Source organism: Crinia signifera, chromosome 6 (genome assembly GCF_055691185.1).
Source record: "Crinia signifera chromosome 6, ASM5569118v1, whole genome shotgun sequence".
Taxonomy (NCBI): Eukaryota; Metazoa; Chordata; class Amphibia; order Anura; family Myobatrachidae; genus Crinia; species Crinia signifera.
In genome coordinates this window covers 143,918,016-143,924,015 of record NC_139222.1, presented here as the reverse complement: position 1 = coordinate 143,924,015, position 6,000 = coordinate 143,918,016, and positions in this window count along the sequence as shown.

The window sequence follows — 6,000 nt, the reverse complement described above, 5'->3', positions numbered from 1 at the left end:
CCGCTGGCACTTGTAGTTCCACAGAAAAAAAGAAATAGTTAAATAAACACACTGACACCCATTAAAAATAAAACTTTAATACATCCAAAGCCCACACATACTGATACTTACCTATCTTGAGCCCATAGACAGGTCCCTGGGTCCGGGGTCCGGTGCTCCGGGGTCCGGGGCTCCAGGGCTGAAGAGTCCGGGGTCCAGGATCCGAAGAAATCCATAGGGGGACCTGTGGAAGAAAACCCTACTCACCAAGGTCCTCAGGCGAAGATCTGTCCTCTTGATCCGACGTAGTCCAGGTCTTCTTTAAAAAAAAAAAAAGTGTCTACTCCCGCTGGTACCCGTCTGACGAACTAGCCGGAGAGAGGCTGATGCTCCATCTTCAGCATCTCTCCTCCAAATGATTCTATTGGCCGCTTAGAGGCCAATCAGGAGCCAACTATGGGGCTGTCTATTTTTGGCTTACATTTGGTCAATGCTGTGACAAGGACAAAAATGCTAAATACATCTGTGTTCTATTTACTCCTGAAATCAAATGGAACCTGATTCTGGAACCATAGAAATGGGGAGGGGGGAAGGGTGTAGATGTATGGCAGCCAAGTATCAAAGCTGTCAATTTTTCTTTTTGGATAGGGGTTACCGTCCAGTCCATCATGAACAGGTGAGATATTCTAGGAAAGGCCAAAGACATGGGGAGATCCGGACATGGGGAGATCCGTTCTGACAATATAGTTTTTTAATAGTTGCTGACAGCTTAACAAGCAGTAGACGGGTATCTGGGGAAAAATGTTTACGATCTGAGGAGGAATATTGTCCCCAATACACCCAAGATTTGGAAATGGTGAAATCTATATTAAGGTTCGATTTAACATATTCCTGAAATTCAGACCAAATACAGTGTACCAGGTCCGCGTCAGGGCTACTGCATTTGTAGCAATTAGCATCGGGGGCTCATCCAGTAAGGAATTTAAGTTTGGGGGTAAAGTAGGATCTATGAAAGAGCTTTTGGTGCATCTCCATATAGCAGGTAGATACCAGGCTTTTATTTAATGACTGGTATGCCGTCAGCATGGTTTTCATGGTCAGTTCAGGAAAATAATTTTGCCACTTCAAAAAACACTTTGGAGGTTGGTGTAACGCTATGCACTTATTGCAGAGGTCATATATATGAGAAGTTGAAAGGGGACTGTCTAACCCTGCATGTAAAGCTGGGTACACATCTATACAATCCCTGTTTTCTTGCGACCGTTTGACCGACCGTAGACGCGTCGGACCGTCCTCAAACAACAGCCGATACGCGCGTACACACCTGTACAATTTTACTTGCGACGTCTGATGTACTCCCGTCCAAACAGTCGCAAGAAAACGATAGTACCACCGTACACACTCTCTCGATTTGGGCTTTTGACACGATAGATATAAACAAAAATTATCACAATGGGCTGGGTTAAGGGCATACCAAAACACAGAGGCGTGAGCAAAGAACCTAAACAAAATCAGTGCTGGCTGTGCAGAGAACACGTACGTTAATTCGTTCCATTTGTTTTCTACCACTTTCATCATTAACTTGAGGAAAAGAAAGGTTCATGCTTGCATTCTTGCTGCTATGGCCACAACATTGCAGTCTATAAAAAAAAAAGAGGAGCAAGAATCGCAGCTGCTGGACCAGAGACTGGCTTCTGCTGCCAGACACCTTCTCCCATATGTCATTGGTACAGGAGATACGGGAGAAAAACCCTGATGACCATAGTCACCCTGCCGGCTGGCTAAAATAGACGCTTACCACCCGTATGTCTGTCCCTAGACACCCTGCCGGCTGACTAAAATAGACGCTTACCACCCGTATGTCTGTCCCTAGTCACCCTGCCGGCTGGCTAAAATAGACGCTTACCACCCGTATGTCTGTCCCTAGACACCCTGCCGGCTGACTAAAATAGACGCTTACCACCCGTATGTCTGTCCCCAGACACCCTGCTGGATTTTTAGACACGAACACCAAATAATATTTTTAAAGTAACATCTTTTATTATAAACTTGACAAACTTTGAAACATAACTATAACAACTTTATAATAAATATAGAAAAACAACTATAAACCAAATAAAATTAACTTAAAGTGGCAGGTAATGGAGGGGAGTGTCTGTATCCATCACTGCTTGGGAGGGAGATGTTGTTTCCATGGTTCCATGTCGCTGCCATGGTTGTCCTGAAATGTGGTACTGGGGATAGTGGGGATAATGACCTGGATGGTACATTTGGTGGTGTGGTACTGGGGCAGGGTTAATGGGTTGGAATGGCATAGGGGGGTCATCTGTGAGCCGGGTTTGTCGGGTAAGGGTCGACGTTGTTCCCACGTGGTCCTGCTCATCTTCATCCAATACCATGAGCCGATTGGCAGACTCCAGAATCTGGCGAGTCATCACCTCAGATGTATCTGGTATCTGCCTTGGCCTTTTACGGCCTCTCCTTGGTGGACCTTCAGGCTGCTGCGTGGCTTGCTGAGTGCTGGTTGTGGGTGTAGGCGTAGAGCAGAGAAGGGGTGAAGGCAGCTGTGAGGGCACATCCAGTGTTGGTGAACACTGCTCTTCCGCAATTAGAGAAGGCTGTAAAACATAATGTAACAACAAAACCACTGATTTGTTTTGTAAAACCTCTTTACTTCTATATTTCAGTTCCCTATGACTACTGAGAAGTGACAAGCTATTGCTCAAGATTTCAAGGATCTTTGGAATTTCCCCAATTTCGGTGGTGCCATCAATGGAAAGCATATCCGCATCATGCCCCCTGCTAATAGTGGCTCTTTTTTCTATAATTATAAGGGCTTCTTTAGCATTGTTTTAATGGCTATTGCCAATGCCAAATATGAATTTATCTTTGTGGACATTGGCAAAAATGGCAGGCTGTCTGATGGTGGGGCTTTGGAAAAGACCATGTTCCATGACAAACTTAAAAACAATGGACTTAATTTACCAGAGCGGACACAGACTGTGCATGGTTTGAACTTTGTTTTTGTGGCTGACGAGGCCTTTGTCTTGCACACCAATGTTGTGAAACCCTACCCCCAAAGGCCCCTTAACAGAGAACGTAGAATTTTCAACTACCGCCTGTCAAGAGCTAGGCGAGTGGTTGAAAACACATTTGGCATACTTAGCAATAAGTTTAGGATTTTTCATAGTGCCATAAATCTGCCGCTAGATATAATAGACAAAGTGGTACTTGTGTATTTTGGCGGCGCCCACGATGAGGATCGCGTCCATCGTGTGTGAAAAATCGGGTCCATCGCGTCCATCGCGTCGCGTCGTGTGCATTAACATGGCACACGACGCGACCGACGCGATGGACGCGATTTCTCCATAGGCTTCAATGTTAAAATATTTTAACATTGAAATCGTGTCGGTCGCGTCGGTCTTGTGCCATTATAATGGCACAAGATAAGATGGACTTGATAAAGTCCATTTTACATGGAATAAAATGGGAAATATGCCAATATGGCCCATTTTTCATTGTATATGTCCCCGTCATGTCCAAATATAACTGCCCCCCCATTGTGAGCGGCACCCCAGTATTGACGTCAACCCGAAGCGTGACGAGCGCAGCGAGCCCGCGAGGGGCGGCGGTGCGCGTCCTCCGACCTTTTCATACCCCTACTATCCACGTCGGCGTGGAGTTGAGAATAGAATAGTGTGGCGAGCGCAGCGAGCCACCGCGCCCGAAGCGTGGCGAGCGCAGCGAGCCCCGCGAGGGGACGCGGATACCTTCACAGGTAAACGCGTCCCTTCGCGGACTTCACAGGTGTCCGCGTGGCCACGGACACCTGTGAAGCCCGCGTGGGGACGTGGATACCTGTGAAGGTATCCGCGTCCGCTCGCTGCGCTCGCCACACTATTCTATTCTCAACTCCACGCCGACGTGGATAGTAGGGGTATGAAAAGGTCGTAGGACGCGTACCGCCGCCCCTCGCGGGCTCGCTACGCTCGCCACGCTTCGGGTTGGCGTCAATACTGGGGTGCCGCTGACAATGGGGGGCATTTATATTTGGACATGACGGGGCCATATACAATGAGAAATGGGCCATATTGGCCCATTTCCCATTGTTTTCTATGTTAGATGGATTTTAACAACTACATTTGATCTTGTGCCATTATAATGGAGCCGGAGTCTCGCTGGAGCCATCGTGTGGAGGGACGGAGCCGCCTCGATGGACACACCTGACTGCAAGACCAGGTACGTAGATCATTGGGGTAGTAATACAGGGGGAGCAGTGAGCAGCCTGTGGGGTCCTGTTACACAAGGGGAGCAGCCTGTGGGGGGGCATATATTCTGGTACTGTGGGGGGCATATATTCTGGCACTGTGGGGGGGGGGCATATATTCTGGCACTGTGGGGGGCATATATTCTGGCACTGTGGGGGGCATATATTCTGGCACTGTGGGGGGCATATATTCTGACACTGGGGGGCATATATTCTGACACTGGGGGGCATATATTCTGGCACTGTGGGGGGCATATATTCTGGCACTGTGGGGGAGCATATATACTGGCACTGTGGGGGGCATATATTCTGGCACTGTGGGGGAGCATATATTCTGGCACTGTGGGGGGCATATATTCTGGCACTGTGGGGAGCATATATTCTGACACTGTGGGGGGCATATATTCTGGCACTGTGGGGGGCATATATTCTAGCACTGTGGGGAGCATATATTCTGGCACTGTGGGAGGCATAACTAGCACTGTGGGGGCATATGTGTGGCACTGAGGGCATAACTAGCACTGTGGGGGCATATCTGGTACTGGGGGCATAACTAGCACTGTGGGGGCATATGTGTGGCACTGTGGGGGCATATCTGGCACTGGGGGCATAACTAGCACTGTGGGGGCATATGTGTGGCACTGTGGGGGCATATCTGGCACTGGGGGCATAACTAGCACTGTGGGGGCATATGTGTGGCACTGTGGGGGGCATAACTAGCACTGTGGGGGCATATCTGGCACTGGGGGGCATAACTAGCACTGTGGGGGGGGGGCATGTGTGGCATTGTGGAGGCATATCTAGCGCTGTGGGGGCATATGTGTGGCATTATGGGGGCATATCTGGCACATATCCCATAGACATTTGTAATCTTTGGGGCAATAAGTATAAAAATTATTTTCACAACTTCTTTTACGTTATTTGTTTGTGTGTACATGTCTAGTGCTTATTTTAAAGATATTCTAATTAAAAGTTAAATTTTAATAAAAACTTTATTTCACATCAGGGTAAATTCCCTGAACATGCCAAAAATGTATTACTAAACCAAATAACCCATGCATAAATGAGGAACCTACTTAGTCACCCTTAAACAATTGATCTAAAATCTTTTTCTTACAATCTTACAAACTATTGTACAAAGAGTGCCCCAACAAAAAGAGAGTCTTTCCCCTCTTCTTTCCAAATACCCTATGTTTACTCTCTAGGGAGCACCTCCACATTTCTAATTAAAACAAGTATTTTTGCTTGTATCTGTATCCTGACTGTACTGTGGATTTGAACATACTCAACTTTACTATCTGAAATTTACACCTGTGCACTGGTCTATCCCCATATCCCCTTTTCCCTTACAGCAAACCTGATGTTTAAGTGTCAGGCCATTATCCAGGACAACACCAAGATTCCGCACATGATCAGAGTTTTTTAGTGCTGTGCCCCCCAGCTTAAGACCTGTCAGTTGGCTATGCTGCCGTCTTGTCCTGTGATTTATTATCAGGACTTCTGTGTAATCTGTGTACTTACTGTGCCAGAGAGGGTTTCCTCAGCAGCTTCAGTGTTCTGAGGTGTGGAGCATGGGGCAGCCTGGGCCGCAGCATAATTGCCGATAAAGTCCCTTGGCAGCTCTTGGTCCACTGTAAATGCCAGCAGATCATAGTTCCACAGCCTGGGCACATACACTTGGTCCATACCGGCCCCTGATTTTTTGGATCCCTCGACCTTGTTCAGCTCCTTTTTGAACACGGTCCTCATGTTGG